Raw genomic sequence first — 17,951 nt, 5'->3', positions numbered from 1 at the left:
GTTTTCTAAACTTTTGATTATACCAAAGATAACCCTCCTTTCAGGAAATTCATTGCCTGCATATTGAAGAAGGGTAGAGCTTGAGATGGATCCTTCCCAGTGATCACTACCATGAGATGTATAATCCAAATGCCCAGTTGTCCCATGATTTTGACTTAAATTTGACAGCTTCACACCTGCCTAGAGATGCTTGACCAGAAATAATATTCTTGTCTCTGACTCTGTCAGCATCCAATATCCTTTGAATACCTTGTGCTTCAGCTAGATCAAAAATATGTATATAATCACTCCAAGAAATATTTTTCCTCAACAGAAGGAGGAATATGGGATGTAATTGCTGAACATTGTTGGTTTGTACTACCAGAAGGGGTCTGCTCTATGATATTTTTTATCTTCATCGGCTCTTAATTGAGCAGTTCTATGCCTGTAATCTCACCAGGTAATGGTAGGTAGGGAATTAGAAACCTCACATGTACAAGGTAACCCACTGTCCAATGCTAGAGCTAACAATCTTGTTCTCCTTCTTGCTCAAGGGCTTCAAAGAGATTTGTTAAATATTCATCTGCACTCTGTGCCTGCTATGTGACCAACCCCAGCTGTCTTGACTGAGGAGGCATACCTGAAGGAGTTGAAATGGACACCTCTTCTTTAGGAGGAACTGGACCATCTTTTTAGACTTTCTTATGGCTCATAGCATGCTGTACATATATGTGACATGTCATGTTTATTACATCCATTGACTCCATAGGAAAATATACATAATTTGCTGATTAGAACAAACTAGGTAATTTGTTACTTGTGTGCATTCTGCATTGATGGTTATGATATGTTGTTGCTACATTGACATACATTTTATTATAGACCTTTCATACACTGTGACATTGGCCACCCTTCCCAGCATGTAAGTACATCAACATGTTTTTGTAATTTTCACGATTCAGTATTGCAGTAATTTGTAGTATTGCAGTTTGCAGCACAGAGAAAATTGTTATTATGGGAATATGTTCCTATTTCTCCCATTGCAGTTCATCCACAACTTGTGCCCTCCTGTGATCCTTCCAATGACCATGATACAGGGGATGAGGTAGTAGACAAGAGGGCACAGCCTAAATCATTTAGGATACAATGATTTGGGAATGTGTTCCCAGCAACACACTAGATAGTCCCTCTTGCCATACTGTGCTTTTTAGCCAAGAGGGTGGTCCACCTAACCGTAATAGTGGCAGTCCCACATCAGGTGAAGGAGAATGTGAAGATCTTGTCAACATGTCTCCATAGGTGTCAGATAGTAGTGGTGACATGCCTTCATATGAGAAAACTGATGTCCACCAAACTGCATCTGCTTATGTGCTAGATCAATATAGACATCTCACCAGTGATGTATGCATACTGTTGCAGGTGCATGAATTATCACATCAGTGTCACTGCATACATGGAGCTGCATGTACTTGGTAGGCAAATGATCACATATGATCATTTGTCTAGCAAGTGCATTCAGATCCATGTGCTGCTGGACAGTCAAGAACATGTAGAGTTCATGGTTGACAATGTTTAACTGCATAACAGTACAACCAGTATTGCATGCTCTGTAAAACAGCTTGTTTCAGTTGTGCGCAAGCATTACCACAGTAGTAGACAGGCCATATGTGTCTTGATCCATCTCATATCTATGTCATCTGTCTGTAGAATTTTACATGGCTATGCACATCCCACCCATGGCAAGTCTGCATGGGGCTTCTGCAGCAACATCCATGTAATACAGGTCTGGATGTATATACAGGCACAAACACAAATCAACAATCCTAGGTCCAGGTCAACTGCCAACAATAGCAAAAGCACTGATTCAAGAAGCACACAAGGCAACACCAACAAAGGTTCAGTACAACAAAATGGGAATGAGAGATCCTCGCATGGCAGGGTATCCCAAAGGTGCAGTGGAAGCAGTAAGTGTAGGCACCCTCATCTACATTACTCTGTCAATCACAATGTTGCCAAGCTACATGTCAGTTTGTCACTCTACCTGTATTGATGATGCCTGCTGTGCCAGTATGAGCACACTAGGCATCTTTTTGGTTCTTTTCATGCATGAAGACACAGGTGTAATCAGTATGGTGTGTTAGTGTACTTTAGCATTGTTTTGCTAGTTTTTCTGATTGTGTAACGTGTGCATTGCACAGCACCTACTATTACAGGATATATACTACACAGTCACTAATTTAATTCATGTCAGGTATCACACTGCATCATACCAGCATTCATTTCACATTTCAACCCAATAGTATTTTTTTTGTTTTTTACTTTCGCAAACTGAGGTAGAACACTGATCCAGTTTTACACACACACACACACACACACACACACACACACACACACACACACACACACACACACACAAAAAAAACTAAATAAATAAAAATAAAATGTGAGTGCTGTTGTTAAACAAGTGTTAACTTCATCAGACCCTCTTTAATGAAAGCGCTCACATTTTATTTGTTTTTCTTGTGGATTTTTATCATTAAATACACCTTTGGTTTATCATCACCTGAGTTATTTGTGCCTGTGAAACTCTGCCTGCCAGCATTTTTATTTATTCAGTTTGTTTTACACACACACACACACACACACACACACACACACACACACACACACACAAATTTGAGCCTTACTTTTACCATGACTGCACATTCTGTATCAGGGGATTGGCATACAATACCTGCACTCCTCAGGTATTGTACACACTTCATGTCCACAGTTTTGTTGATGCAGCTGATACACTACTGCTTTGAATGTTGTGACTGGCTTGCCTCGGTCCTGTTTGGATTTTTTGTTACTGTATATGTCTGCATCTGTACTGTACCCATGAACCTTTCTATCACCAGTGATACACATTTGTGCATGTATGAAGGTTAAGAAAACAGCACAAAATGGATGAGGCCAAGTGTTGAAAGTTAAAAATCAAAAACCTAAAATAATGCAATTACAGGATACTGTGCAAGGAAACAAATTGAGTGCTTTCATTCTTAGTGCTAGAACTTCATCAGAATAAAATGCAGTAGAAATACCCCTTATTTATATAGGAAACAACAGTGATAGGCCAATTGTTTAACCTATCACTCTTCCTCTTTGAAACAGATGCAAGGCAGAGATGTCCATTAAGTCCTGGGGGAGTGTCTGCATTTAAAATAACTCATCAGCACAGATCTCAGTGTATAAGAAAGTTCTCACAGTCAACAACTGTTAGACATGTTTGTATGCTTTCTAATACAAAAAATAAAAACTACTTCAAATCATTATTGTTTAGCGAATGTTTAAAAACAACATTCCTGTTGTTGTCCTTTTTGATATCATTGATATGTTCACGAATTTTCCAATTCAAACAATGTTCAGATTTCCCTATGTAGAAGGAATAGCAGTTTGAACAGAGTGCAAGGTAAACTACCCCATGTGCTTTACATGGCCAAAAAAAAAAAAATAGTCCGATTTTTCTGTATTATGGATCTCAGTGATTTGCCGTTTAGGGAATGATGCAATACCATGGATTTATAAAGTTTGCTACCACCAGCCCTAGTGTTAACACTGATTGTTTTTCTTAAAATTGGTGGAATATTTCCCCACAAGTCCTATTTTCACCATATTTTCAACCTTGTTCAACAAACATGTGAGGTAACTCCAAGTTTTAAACATTTCTTTCAAGGTTCCACATTGTTCAAAACAATGACATCATTAGATATAATGTGAATTGTCCCTTGGCAATGCTCTTTTTTATCCACACTTATGGGCACTGTCAAAATGTAAGTACTTGTTAGAGAAAGTACTCTTAAAATGGTGAATTCCTATGCATTAAATTCTAAGTTTTTGTATAAACTAACATCCAAACATTGAATATTGGCAAATTCAGTGTTAAAAGTGAGCTCAGGAAAATTTATGTTGGGTAACAGGTATCTACAAAATTCATCCAAAGTGGAGCAAATGATTTGCCACACAAAGAAAATTACATTCAGGAACTGAATGCAGCTCTTGATATGTTTCCCATATTTACTGCCAAACACATATATATGCTACCAGTGACAGAGCACTATGCTGGTGAAGATGTAGGCACATGCTACCCCCATAACTATACCAGAGATCAGCTTAAAAATTCTCCTTCAAAAGAAAAAAAAATGTACCTCAATTCGAACTCCAGAAATAAACAACCATTATGCATAGTGATGTTGTTGAGCCTTATACTGTGGGTGATTTACTACCTGAACCAGTCAACTGACATATTGTGGAAAATGATTGTGGAAAGTTTTAACATTACCTCTAACCAATGGATCATCTGTGTCACAAGAAAGATGTCTGGTTTTGTCTAATAAATCTGAGGATTTTTTAGTGTTCCTGGGAAAGTATTGACAAATGGTTTCAATTTACAGTCCATACACATAGCAAGGGTTCCATTTTTGAAACCCCAGCCATGATGATAGGATGCATAGGAGGGTTTTATATACTTTCGTATATAAATACTTATATCTATATCTATATCTATATTGTGTAACTTAAGGATACCAAGCAAAGCACGGTTGCTGGAGCTTTTGACTTGCAGAAATTTATAATCCTGTATAGTGATAATTCCTTCCAACAGACTTCCATTGAGAAAGAAATATATGTAATTGTAGATGGATCTATATCAGTTCATCGAAAATCGCAATTCAGCAAACTGCTTTTCAATGAACAAAAAACAGCAAACATTCAATTAAACAAATGTTCACATCCAAGAATGTGGGAAAGTAGAAAGTTGCCCAACATTTCCAGTGTAGCGTACACCACAGTATATCAAACCCACACAGGTGGTGAGCTGCTCCCCCTCATCCCCCTATTTATATATACCAACTCCGAGATCACACTACAGTGGGAAAAAGGGCATTTGCTGACACTGGCAAATTTTCTCCTTTCCCTATGTAACACATTTGCAGATGTGAATATTTGTATAACTGAACATTAGCTGTTTTCTGTTCATTGAAGAGCAGTTTACTGAATTGTGATACTGATTAACTGATATAGGCCCATTGTAGGCATTGTGGATCAAGTGCCATCCAGGATAAGGTTCTGCATGCCTTATAAATATTCACTAAAATTGATGAGGATCACTCCCAACACCCTAGTTCAGGTTTCACGTCTCTGACTTCTTTGTTAGAAGAAAGTTCTTTTAGCAACTTTAACTCTGCAGATGTCAAGTTGTAAAAACTTTTTCCTGGGGGGGGGGTTACATCGCAACTGTCTGACATCATGAGTACAATTTTTCAAACAGTACAAGGTGCCTGTGTTTTGGGGCTGTCCCAAAAAGAATGTTTCTTTAAAATTAATTCCTTGTGTTTAATGGTGGAGTCTTCAGAAAACAGAAGAGGGAGGTTTGATTTCCATTGAAAAACATTATGTGCAATAATGGTGTCCTCAGCATTCAGCCTACTAGATGGAATAAAAGTAACGCTCCTTTAAAAGAGGCTATATAAAATTCAGAGATCTCACTAATGATGAAATTAAAAATGTGAAAATCTAAATCATAAGTGAAGGCAACTGCATCTGAGTTCATGTCTAAGTGGTTGAATACATTATCAGCTGCCAATTGGCATCCATATGGCAAGTTACTGCTGCACACATTTGTTCTGCTTGCAACTGCTCTGTTTGTGTGCTTGCTGATAGTTGTGAGCATATATTCCTACCTGATTGGTTTGGTGATTTGTTAATCTCTCTGAGTATCTCAGGCTCAATGTCCCTAACAAAATCCTGTTCTTGGGTTCCAGAAGGACCGAGGAGATGTTAATATTTGTGGAAAGACCCTTAGATTCATTCACAGGTCCTTTAGTCTGGTTAGTTCATTTGTAAACAGTACCCAGTTAGTATTCATTTTTTCCACTGAAAATGTATGTGCCTTCTTTATCCTTATTATGACTTCACAGAATTGCCTATTCTGTATTTCCACTCTGGACCAACTTCAGCATGCTGCAGGTAGTATAACTTTCCTTTGTAATCCGGCCCAGCAATTAGTACCATTTGATAAGTTTTGAGATTACAATTTCCTTTTGATGTTGTGAGTAATGCTTGTTTGCACTCAATATAATCAAATAATTTATTACTGAAAGAGGTTCATTCTAGGGTTTTAGATAATCATGTAATACTATATATATTTAACAGACATATGTATGTCTGAATTAGTTATTTATTTATTTTTCATTCATTCTTTCATTCATTCACTTGCATTTATTTATTTACTTTACTTTTGTTGACTAGATTAAGTATCACAAGGGATGTATATGATTTTCAAGAGAGATCTGAAGAGGTATTTATACAGAAAAAGTGAAATTTGGCTGGAATACTACATAAATACTCCTGAAGTTTTCTGGTGTGCCATTGTGAACATTAGTTTTCCTAAGAGAAGAATGAACTGTGCCAAATTCGAAGAGATCAAAGTGACTGGTGTGGAAAAATGCAAGTACCTGCTGACAAAATAAAAAAACTCAGAAGATGTTGTGATGACTTTGAAGTTTAACAGTTAATTTGACAGAGCAAGTCCTATCAGGTAATTTATCTGAGTTGTGATCTAATGGTTCAAATGCCATTTTATCTGTAGTAATGGAGTCTATCCAAAATGAGAACATGAGTTTTCTTGGTATAGAAGTGTTGCTGGACTTTTCTATAAATGAACCAATTGTAGCCAGTATTAATGACATTAAATAACCACTGCAGAAAATGGAGAACCGCTTGGGGATGCAAACGAAGAGTTCAAATCACATCAGTATCAGTGAGGCAGCACAAACTTTGCAGGAAATGTAACCATGAAAGAATTGTTGACTGTTCAAACAGTGACATCATAGATTTTTTATAAGAGCAGAGCCATGGACATGACCCAAGCGAATTACTTCTTTGAAGTATACCGAAAAAAGTGTGATCTGTGCCACTGTATAGCATTTCTTGTGAAAACATTAATATGCTACTGTGTTTAAATAGACTTTCTGAAAAAAAGAAGTGGCACAATCTTGTAATGATCTCACTGACAATTAACAATAGAACATAAGTCCAAATATGTTTAAAACTAAAGCACTGGAAGCAGAGGATTTAAAGAAGATATGAAAAGAAGTATGTAAAAACAGCAGGTATAACTCATCAAAAATTATGTGGAATATGGAAAGAAGGATGGAAAAATGTGACTGACTTGAAAATGCATGATAGCAAAATTATTCAATTTGCTGAATAGATCAGCTGGAAATAATCAAATATAAAATGCACATTTTGTGTAACTTTTAAAACTTACTTTTAGTAGTGAAGCTGAATATGACAGCAAAATACAGCAAAAAATAGAATATGAAAATTATGTTAGTTACATTGTATTTGCATATCATGTGTCAACATAAGCTTACATGAACTCAGTGAAGAATAACGGTATTTCATGCCAGAACTTTTTATCAGAAGAGAGTGTGTAAAGAAAGGAAAATAACAGATGGTTGAACTTCTACAAATGGAAGATGAACAACAGGAAAGGATTAAGGAATAAAAACAAAATATAATGGAAATTAGAAAATAAGATGAATAGCTGGAATGTAACAGAACATTCCAGCAGATTTCAAGTCATACACGATGAAGTAGAAAACATCAATAAAGAGTAAAAGATTAAGGAAGGAAAAATGAAAAAAGAGAACTTACAATAAGGCAGAGAATTTGAAAATGAAAGAGGAAAAATGGCATACGTGAAAGAAAGTGCATATGTAGACGGTTTACCCAGCTTGGTTGAAAATCATCAAAAGGAGGAAAAGAAAATAAGTTGTGAGTCATAAACTCCTTAAAAGTGTTTTTGGAAGGCCCTACACATCCAGAGCTTCTTTACTTAAATATACAAATCCCCCAAGTCCACAACAATGGAGAAATGAGAAAAATCTCACTTACAGTAAGACACTGAAGGTGGCCAAATAGAAAACACATTGGCAGTGCTTTTCTGAGTGATGCGGTTATTGGCAAGTTCATTGTCAGTGATTTCAGACTGATGACTTGAAATCTTGTTCAGCTGGCAATCAGCAAAGAGAATGTTAGTAACTATTAACATGTGGAGGAAATATGGATAAAATTTCGAGACCTCAGTCAGATAATGAATCAAAAATGTCACATGTAATGTGAGGTAACAAGAAATTTTAGTTTAAGAACAGATGGACATAAAATCAGTTTAACTAGAAAAGAAAGTGGAGCACAGGAAGTAAAGCTTTATGAAACAAAGAATGGCTATATCATCAGGGTTAGCAAGCTGTAAAGGACAACTCTTTGCTGTTCTAAAAACGCTGGGAAATTTGTGATGAAAAGAGGTTTCTGAGTGATTTGGGGTCCAGTGCATAATGGTATGCAAAAGGGAGTTTTATATACAAAACAAAACTGAAGGGGGATTGAATATAATTTAACATCATTAAGGTGATTTCCATGACAAAGACAATGCAAAATGTGGAGAACATCTTAGGAAGATTTTTTAAATGAAGTATCATTAAGTAAGGGATAAAAGGAAATGTAACCAATGATGGAAAGTTAATCTGGGCAAAAATGAAAAAAAAATGCTTTAACAATAATTTTAGGAAATAGAAAGTTGTATTTGAACAGGAATGAGATAATAGAAATGAAGGAATGACAACAAACAGAAAGGAAACGTTTTGAATAGGATGCTTTGGATGGGTTAAAAATGTACAGGGAGAAATTCCAATACATAGAAATATAATAAATATACTTTGTTGTGGACCTTTTCTGGCATTTAACAGATAAAAATGAACCTGAGGAGTCAAAATGAATGCATAGCAATAAAATAAAGTGAATGTGATTACATGAAATGCAAAGATAAAGATCAAATAAAATGTAACATGTGATTATCATGTGACAGAGTAAAACACTACTGGGGAACTGTTACTTTACAATAGGAGCTGCACATTGAAAAAGTTGGCAATATAACTTCAAAAAATATTTATGATTTACATAAAAATAAAATAGTGTTACATGAGAATTTCAAATATATTATATCTATAATATGATGACTATTTAGAAAGGTATACATTTATGTTATATGACAAAACACATAATAAAAAGAGTTATAAAAGATTTAAGAATTCAAACAGAAACATATAAAGAAGTATTTGAAGTGGGGATGCAATGTGTGAGTGTGTGTGTGTGTGTGTGTGTGTGTGTGTGTGTGTGTGTGTGTGTGTGTGTGTGTATGTATATGTGTGTATATGTGTGTGTTTTTCTCTGTTTTTAATTTCTCAAAGACTTTTGGGTTTCTAATACCATGATGGAAATGAACCCCATTCCGAAGTCAAAGTATTATTAAAGTTCATGAAATTAGTATTGTTTCAATATTTGATGTTAGCCAAAAGTGCATGCTCTTTGCAGCACCCACAATGGGCTCAGAAATATGCAATCATATTGAATTACATGTATCAGTAACATATCTGAATATCACTGTAAATTCTTCTTTTATGAGACCCATTGCTCCTACTACTATTGGAACTGTCTGGGTATCCTTCTTCCACATTGTCCTCATTTATGCCTGCAAACCCTGGTAGTTTATGACTTTGAGTCTCTCTGTATATCTGACACTATAATCACTGAGTATAGCAATTTTAATGATCAGTGGTGCTTTTAGTCTTCTTTTCCCTGAACTAATATATTTGGTTTTCTTACATCTATTTTTTGAACTGTTGGTAATGGATGATCCCATGTGATATACATTTCATTTTTTTATAATGCTTTGTGGCTCATGTTTCCAATGCTTCAAAGCTACTTCAATATTATAATATTTGCACAGCTCCCAATGCAACAGTCTTGCCATATTATTATGCCTTTCAGTATACAAGCCTTCTGCCATTAGTGTATCACACCCAGCAACAAGATGTGTGACTGTTTCCAATTCTGTTTTATAAAATCTGCATTTGTTGGTTTCTCTGACATGTTCAATGGACTTTGTAAATGTATATGTACTTAGTCTACTATCTTGGGACACCAATATTAACCTTCCATTTTTTATTTTAAATTCACCTCTCCTTATCCATTTCTGCATTAAATCCTGATCGACATAAGGTTGGCCCAGGAATTGTCTGTACTTGCAAATGTAGTGTGGGAACAAACCAATTTGTCCAGGGACATCTTTGGGTGAGGACCCAGCAGGAATAGTAATGGGAGTTAAGATAGTAGTGGAAGAAAGTTAGTGTGGTGGGGATGGAAGGGTTACACTGGGAAAGTAGGAGGGTCTCGAGGAAATGAGGTAAGTTTAAGGAGGGTCTTAACTGCTTTTGTTTGAGTGTAACTAGGTAAGGCATCAGATTTTGGCTTAACTTGCTATAGTGCAGGCTTACGTCCAAGACTCCAGGATCAGATAGGCTTTGGATTAATAATTATGCGTGAGAAAGAGGTGGGTACGTGCTTGTTGAGGATTAAAGAGTGGGGGGAGGGTTGAGTACTTCGGGTGGCAGAGTGAGTAATTTGGTAGAGTTGTTCTGGGGAGAGCTTTGTATTAAAAAGTAATAATAATAATAATAGTAATAATAATACAGAATAAAACAGTGTAAAAAATAGGAGACAAAAACAAAAAAGGAAACTGTGAAGTAGTGATAGGGCAGTCCTGGTTAGTGAGGGTGGCTGGGTAATAATTGACTTACATGTTCTGAAGACATTCATCACTTTGGATGATTGGGCATGATAGGTCTTTATTACTCTTTATTCCTATCAGAGTCAGCATGACCATTATTTTTCTAGCCACCCCCCCCCCCCTTCTTTGGCAAAGTAGTCATTGCTGGTGGTGGTAAGATACTGTAACATTTTCTGTGCTGATCTGGTTCCAGCCAAGCTGCAAGTTATTTTGTTAACAGGTGCTTCCCATGCATGCATGGTGCATCAATAACCATCGCACATGGGGTAGCATGCCTCTCAATGATACAGATTTTCACAGAAAGTCTGATTTATGCCACATATTTTGGCCTATTTTCATAAAATTGTTGTTTACTGGTAAATTAGAGGCAAATCATTACAGGCTGCAGTAAAAAAAATAATGGCAGACATCTGAGTTTCTCTGTTATAATCCCATTGCTTTGTTATGCTTTTATATGTCAGCATGTCTCATGATTCTTTAATCTGTGACATTTTAGATGACTTATTTTGCTAAACTGTACTTTCCTATAGTTTTGGATTTGGGTTTATTACATATATATCTATTTCTTGCATTTGTGTAAGTAATTATTTGCTTTAAATATGCTGCTTTCAGGGATCATTTGAAGTTAAGTTTAATACTATAGAAAGAATGAATGAGATATCACAAGTTATGCTATAGCTTGTAATGCACTCTATTGTGCCTACCCACCTCCACTAAATTAGCAACACTGACGTGCATAGCAAATATATGCTGTGATCTTTTGATAAAATATACTGCATATGGCTCCTTCTCATGGTCGGTAAATGCAGTAAAGTTGACAGGCTGTCTTAAATATTATGTGCAAATGGTCACTTACCATACAAATTCATCTTCAGATTCCTTAATTTTTTTTTTAATTAATATATTTTTTAAATTCTTAGGTCTGTCCTTGTCCTACATGTATAGCAGCTGGGCATCTTTATATGCTTGTCATTAAGATGCATGTAGTGATACATAAATGAGTGGAATATTCATGATTGTAATTGGCGTGTTACAGCTTTCATGTGTGTGTGCTTGTGTGTTTCAATTTGTGTTTTACAGAAACTGAAGTTTATATTCTGTATTTTTAATAAAATTAAACACAAATGAGTTTGACTGGCAACTGGTGCTCTGTTCTAATGGGTGGAGTATTACAGGCTGCACACCCTTTTCTGGTGTGTGCAGAAGTGAATGGTTGGTTTCTGGATCTTGTTTCCTGGCAAGGTGGTCATTGGAGGTAGTAGTAGGACACTGTGGCCCTTTAGTGCTGGTGTGCTTCCAGCCAAACTGAAAATGGCTTTTCATGGGCCATGAGCTGTTTAGCATGATGGTTGCCTTCTACACATGCATGGTATGGAGGTAACACAAGCTGGTTAGTCCAGACAAGAGACCCATATATTTGGGGGATTTTGTTTTTGTCATTGCTTACAACCTTCCATTCCTAAAATGAGAAACTCTGATGCATATTAACAACTTCAACTAAGGTTATGGGATGAGTAAGTATGTTGTTTAAAAAAAAAACAGGGGAGATCTTTTAGGGAGATCTGTTAATGAAGTAATGCGATTAAGTGTGGAGATACCTATATTTACCTCCACATTTACCTCAGATATCAGTTAAAAAATTCCTTAAAACAGTTTTCTCTCTCTCTCTCTCTTGCAAGAGTACTTACCATGGTCTTTTAGATGATTTTCAGTTGTGTTTCAATTTGCAGATGGTGGAAATGCAGAGTTTGCATCAGCTGATGGCTAAGGAATGTGGACTTGACAGATGATGGCTGCTGCTGTGGTGGTTGCTCCTGCTTCTGGAGCAGTGTGCAAAGAGGTCACAGGTAATGATACACTTTTAGGTGCTCATTTATGGATATCAGAGTTAGTGCGGTTTGGGAGCAGTGTGGTGACAGGTGAGGATTATGTACGTCAGAGGCAGGGTAAAGCAATTGGCGCAGCTGAAGAACAAGAGAGGTTTGGGGGCCCCTTTGTTAATGAAGTGGGACAGTTTCACAAGGAGGCTTTTGGTGATGAGAAGGGTATAGGTTTGATTATGTGGAATTTGGGTTCATCCACAGATGGGATGGAGTCACAACAGCATGAGGTTGGGTCAGACTTTGGGTACCGGTTGGGTGATTGGATGGATAAGCAGGCCCTGGGGCAATCAAGGACCCCTCACATACTACTTTTAGTTAATAGAAAGATCTAGAATGAGGAGTATGGTGATAGTTTGACTTAATTGATGTGGGTGGGGTTCAATGTTTGATTGAATTGGAACTCAAAAACAGTAAAGACTTTGGGCAACTTTAGTGCCCTCAGGGCAGAGGAGGATAAGTATACTGTGACCAAGGACATGATACAACTGGATGTTAGGCTTCATTTATTACATGGTAGTTTGGTTGGAGAAAGATACTGCTTTTGGTCTTAAATAAATAAACTTATTCCTCTTGGCTTATTCCTCACAGTGTCTGTGGGTGGGGAATGCCTGGTTGTGGTACAATCAGAGGTTTTGGGAGCAGAAGGCAGTGGATCAGTCACTGCATTTGGATGTGAGATATCCTGCCATTTGGCTAGCCACTACAGTAGATAGCCTTGGAGCCATTAACAGGGGGGTTAAGTTGGGCGGTCAGGAAGAGGGTATGCTGGGCCTTTAATGAAGGATATTGCTCATGGGTGGCATGTAGGTTTTTGCACACCTGTTTGAAGTGTGCAGATATTCAGTCAGCTGTGCAGGTGGCAGATGAGAAGGCACATTGGTTAATTTGAGTTTGCAGCAGCCTGAATCAGGTGGGTTACCTTTATCATTTCCTGGATTCAGGGTAGTCAAGGTAAGGAGAATTTTTGGGGGTGCAGAAGAGGGGTGTATTTTTGTTGGTCATAGGGAAGACTGGGTAACATATTTTCCCATTAACATGCAGGTATTGTGTCAGCTGCTCATGCAATTTACTGATTCACCAGTTGCAGTTGAATTAATAGATGAGTTTTCTGAAAGACTTTCTATTAAATCAGGGGTGGGAGGGGAGGGGTCAATTTGTAGAAATCTGCATTCCTTGCAGGGGAAAGAAGAGATTTTGGAAGGCGTGGTGGAGAAGGAATGACGTGTGGGTAAGTTATTTAGTCTATTTGATACTCCTTCCTTTAACAGGTTTAATGTTTCTCTGTTGGGGTTGGTTCCTAGAATGTGGTAAGAAATTTCATTTAATTCACCATCGATCTTATCCTGATGTAGTTCTGTGTGTGATTTATTTCAGAAGATGACGCAAAAGTCAGTTATGCATCTTTGGATGATGCAGTGCAGTTCATTCAGGAGTTTATGGACCCATGGTCGGTGAAGGTAGATATTGAATCTGCTTTTCATTTATTACCAATTTATTTATTTATTTATTTATTTATTTGACATTTATTAACCAGGATAGTGCATCTGAGCAAAAGCCCCCTTTTCAGCGGAGGATCGGGGAGAAAAGCTCCACAGTACAAGTAAGCAAGAAAATTTACAAAACTGAAGATAAATACTGTGAAAATTTTACAAAAAAACAGTTAAGCAAATATAGATAAAGCTCCACAGTACAATATAGTAAGAGGCATTATAACATTGAAGACAAAAATATAGCAAAGAAATATGCAATAAAACATTTGAATGAATTTGCGTAACACGTTGGGTTATCTTCAGAGGGTAATTGTACCATACAGAGCAGTTAAGTGAGCTATTGTAGTAGGGAAGGGAGGAATAAAGAGGATAGTGATAGAGAACATGGTGGGTTCATGTGAGATGATTACAGAGGCAAATCTATGTGCTATTAACATAACTTCTGAGAGATTTCTTGAATTTGTGGATGTAGGAAATGTTTCTAAGGTTCATGGGGAGCTTGTTCCATGCAATAGCAGGGAAGTAGCTGTAGATATTCTGTCCAATAGATTTTTTAGGTTTGTGAATGTGCAAGAGACATTGGTCAGGGATTGAAGGGGCTCATAGAAAGAGACAAGTGAGGAAATGCTGGGGTAAAAGTACAGCTTATTCCAAATAGTCTGGATAATGAGAAGTTGGGTAAATAAGAGGTGGTTGGAAACTCTAGCCAGCTGTGTGTCTGGAGAGCATGACAGTGGTGTGATCTTGAGGGCAGATTGGCTGCAAATCTAACAAATTTGTGTTGGTGGTTTCAAGTTTGGAAATAGTGAAGACTGTAAGTTGGTTAAAATTTGAGAACTGTAAAAGAGGATGGGGAGAAGATAAGCTTGGGCTAGTGAGATCCTGGAGTTGGGTTTGAGGAAACTTTTATTTCTATAGCATAAACCAAGCTTTTGGTGGATTTTCTTGATGGAGTTAAGTACATGAAGATCAAAGTTTAGTTGATTGTTCACTATTACTCCCAGCAGTTTAATGTGTGATTCAGCTATGATCATAGTGTTGTTGAGGGAAGAGATGGTGAATGAGGATTTAAGATGGTAAAGGGATTTTGGGAGGAAGAGAAGACGTTTTGTCTTTTTAGGGTTTAGTATGTGTTGGTTGTTAGTAAGCCATGTTTCAGTGAGGTTGAAAGATGTTTGTGTCAGGGTTAGTAGGTCAGTGGGACTAAAAATTATGGTGTAGTCATCTATGTACTGTATGAGAGAAGACTGAAGACAGGATATGTAAGGTTGGTTAGTAAAAATGTTAAAAAGGAGGGGGCCTAAAATAGAGCCTTCAGGGATGCCCATTTTAATGGGGAGAAAAGGAGAAAGAGCAGAGACCCATTTTACAGATTGCAGTCTGTCAGTGAGGTAGCTGTTGAACCAGGAGATAGTTGCTGAGGAGAGGTTGAGTTGAGAGAGTTTGGAGAGGAGGATGGGGTGATAGTGTCAAAGGCTTTGGCTGGATCTAAAATGATGCAGGACACTAGGTTATCATTGTCTCTAGCTAGGGAGATGGAGTTAGTAAAGGAAACAAGTGCAGTAGTTGTGCTGTAATGGGAGCAGAAGCCATGATGAGTAGGGGGAATTAAGCTTTCACGAGCAAGATAAACTAAGCTTTGTTTATAAACACAGTGCTCAAGAATTTTTGAGAGGGGAGAGAGTATGGCAATAAGTTGATGATTAGACATCTCAACAGAATTTCCACCTTTGTGGATTGATATAGTGTGGAACTTTTTCCAGAGGGCAGGAACAGTGGATTCACTAATTGAACAGTTTATGAGGCTGGAGGCAGGATATGCTATGGAGGCAGCAGTAGCTTTTAGGAAGAGAGGTGTCAGGGTGTCAGCTGAAGGGGAACCTGGTTTAAGTTTGATAAGAAGTTTTCTGATGTAGCTGTTGGAATGGCTTTTAGTGAGAAAGAACTGTTTTGAAGTCAGGCGGTGGTAAGTGGTGTGGGGCTGGTTGGGTGGACAGTTTGCATAAGTTTGCTGATGGCATCTATGTCGTATGAATTGAAAATTGAAGCAGTTACAGGAGGTATGTTATTGGGGCAGGGGTTGGGAGTTAAACGATTTCCTGGAGGGAGAATTTTGTTGACAGTATTCCAAAATGTTTTAGGGTTCCTGGGTTTAGTATCTTGGGGTGAGAGGTAGTAGTTCTTTTTTTAAGAGTTTATGTGTTTTTTTGGTTAAATTTTGGAGTCCCCTATATTGTTGGTAGTGTGTGGGAGATTTGATCTTAGTCCAGAGTTTCCAGTTGCAATCTCTGTTATAGATAAGAGATTGATTAGAGTTGGAGAACCAAGATGAACACCATGACTTAACTCTGACAGTTCTGGGAGGAGAAAGGGAGCTCAGAATGTTTATGAAGATGGAGTTGAATTGAAGGACAGCTTCATGTAGAGGTAGGGAAGACAGGAAAGACCAGTCAATAGCAGAGAAAGAATTACTGAATGTATCCGGGTTGAAGTTGGTTAGCATTTGGTACTCTCTGAAGTTATGAGGTCTAGAAAGGTGGGGGAGAATCTTTGGACACATATAGAGGAGTGGTCACTGACTGAGTCTGGTAGGGATTCAGGGTAGTGATAGAGGTCAGGCTTATAGACATGAATCCAATCGAAGATAGAGCAGGTATTGTGGGTTTATGAAGAAAAGTGGGTGAAGAGATAAGTTGGGTGTATCCATATAGGTTTATGCTGGTGGTGAGAGAGTTGGAGATGAGTGTGAGCCAACTGATGTTATCTTCACCTAGTATTATTGTTTCATTATGTATATTGTCAGACATCCACTGTAGGATTTGTTCTAACATGGGTATGTTCTCTCCAGGAGGTATATAGATGGCAACTATGTTTAAAGTTTTACAATTGTTGAGTTTGCAGTTGGCAATAATGAGTTCAGCTGGGTGAAAAGAGAGGGAGGGTTAACTCGGGGAGATATGCATAGGAGGTGAGAGTACATAATAGCAATGCCTCTGCCTTTTTTGTGCATTCTGTCCAGGCGTACAATGTTGTAACGGGGGGGGGGGGGATTCTTTATCTACATTATGTGGTTTGAGCGATGTTTCTGAGAGACTGACTATGTTGGGGGTGTACTGGGATATCCAGGTGTGGAGTTCAGTTATGTTGCTAAGAACGCTATGAATGTTGATTGAATGGAAAGAGAGATGTTTGAGACTAGGTTCAGGTACCTGCTGAAGTGTTTGTGAGATATAGGTAGGACTTGATTAATTAGAGTGTGGGCCAGGGTTTGGGTGAATGTCATCTGTGAGTTGAAGAATGTTTAGTGGGAGGAAGAGAAGTGATGTATAGGGGCAGGATGAGTGAAATTTCTGTTTAATTCTGTGGAATGAGGGTACTTTTGGAGACAGTTAGATTTTGTGGAGATTGAATTTGGTACATGAGAAGAGTGAGGGAGAAATGGGAGAGGTATAGTGGCTGCTGGTGTCAATTGTGTTATGAGAGAAGGTGGGAGAAGCGGGGAGTAGGTTTAGCTGAATGTTTTAGGAAGTGAGGCTGCTTAAGAGAAGAAGAAGAAGAAGAAGAAGAAGAAGAAGAAGAAGGAACGGTTAGAAGAGAGGGAGGAACATACTGGAGGATGACAAGAATATGAAAGGGGGTAGATGTTTGATAGAGGAAGGTGTATGGTAATAGCTAGGGGGAGGATGATAGCAGTGAGAAAGGGTGGGAGGAGTTAGGTGCAGTGAATCGAGAGGTAGGATGAGTTATTTTAAGAGGTTGCGAATGATTGGGAAGTACAGGAAGTTGTGAATCATGGAAGGTGGGGTTAAGATGGTTAGTTACAAAGGTAATTGATGTGGGGGTGGGTGAGAATGGGGATTAGGTAGGGGAATCGAGTGAGCCCGAGTGAAGTAAGGGCAAATGGAGAGGGCAGAAACTTTGAGTCAGCTT

This window comes from Protopterus annectens, chromosome 5.part0 (assembly GCF_019279795.1).
Source record: "Protopterus annectens isolate FY-2018-M chromosome 5.part0, PAN1.0, whole genome shotgun sequence".
In the NCBI taxonomy this organism is placed as follows: Eukaryota; Metazoa; Chordata; order Ceratodontiformes; family Protopteridae; genus Protopterus; species Protopterus annectens.
The sequence above is the reverse complement of the archived record's forward strand: the minus strand, read 5'-3'. Positions refer to the sequence as shown.